The sequence below is a fragment of the Geotrypetes seraphini genome, chromosome 13, assembly GCF_902459505.1.
Source record: "Geotrypetes seraphini chromosome 13, aGeoSer1.1, whole genome shotgun sequence".
Taxonomy (NCBI): domain Eukaryota; kingdom Metazoa; phylum Chordata; class Amphibia; order Gymnophiona; family Dermophiidae; genus Geotrypetes; species Geotrypetes seraphini.
In genome coordinates, this window is record NC_047096.1 from 37,960,547 (window position 1) to 37,962,031 (window position 1,485).

Genomic DNA, 1,485 nt, shown 5'->3' on the forward strand with positions numbered 1-1,485 from the left:
GTCACTCATGCCTGGGCACCAGTATCCTTGGGGGCATGGGTAATTTTCAAATGCTGTAAGACCTTATCAAAATGAATATAAATGAGACAATTATTTTGTTTGAGCAGATAGGACATTATATTTGACACTATTATGGAAAAATCTTCATGCCAAAAGGTTTATTGTACAATTGTGTGCTGATTTGAGGATAGACATAACTGCTGCCTGAAGAGGTATTTTACCGATAGGGATGGAGAGAGGTTTGCATTTATGCACATTCCTCAAATTCTATAAAGTCCACCTAGAGTTAGGTGCCTACATTGGCGTACCTAGCCAAGGTTGGTACCTATCTTAATTAATAGGTTTAATTGGCATTGATAATTCGCACTTAACACCTCATAGCTGCAATTAATTGGACTTAATTGAAAAGTACCTAACTCGAAAAACATTACTGTATAAAAAGTAGGCACTTAGGGCTAGATTCACGACCCTGCCTGATCGGGCCCAATCTGGGCAGGTCCGATGAATTCAGGAAACTTCAATATGCAGATGGAGGCGATCGGAGGAATGCCCCCATCTGCCTGCCTGGATCGCTCTATAGCGATCCCAGTGCATGCGCAGACCATCTGTAGATGGTGTGCGCATACGCTGGACCTCTGGGCTGGCAGCAGTTTTTTTTTTTTTAAAAATAATCTGAAGCCTGCCTTCAAGAAATTGAAGCATGGGAAACCACGGTGGGCAGCATTGTAGCATTTCTCTCCCTAATCTGGGTAGCAGAGGCAGAAAAATGGTTAACGCTGTCCCGGATTGTTCCCCTCTGCCTCAAAACACGGGCGCGCTTTAAGACAGAACACACTGACGCTGCTCTCCCTCTGCATTGCATCCAAGCTTCAGTGATTTGCTGTTTGGAGACTGCAGATTTGCATAGGCGTGTCTTTGTCAGCATGTTTTCTCCCCGCTGCTTTCATAAGGGTGCACTACACTTTAAAAACATCCCCAAAGCAGAAGACATGGAGAAAAAAATCCCCACAGCAAATGAAAGCCCAGAGTCGCCATGCTGGGGGGCAAGAGTAGAACATCAGGAGAGTACGGGTTGCAGGCAGGAGATCAGGGCAGCGGGAGGTCGGGACTGACAGGGCAGAGAGCAGGGCGGCAGAAGGCAGGGCAGTCGGAAAGGGCTTCAGCGACTGGTCCTCGGTAGTCACTTGGGAATGACTGGCCAGCCCAGTCAGTGTTTCAGGGTTTTAGGTTTGTAAATCGGGTCCCTGCCTACTTTGCATGCCGTTGCCCTCATTTGCATACGCGGATCGGAGGATGGTTGGCAGAGAGGTAAGCAGGACAGAATTAACCAATAGGCCAAGTAGGCACGTGCCTAGGGCCCGATGAAGGAAGGCATCAACATTGTATTTTCCAAATGGTGATGGACCCCTCCAGCATCGATCGGCAACACGGGCCCTCCCCCAGTTCGGCAACGCGGGCCCCCCCCCCCCCATCGACGGAAAGTAA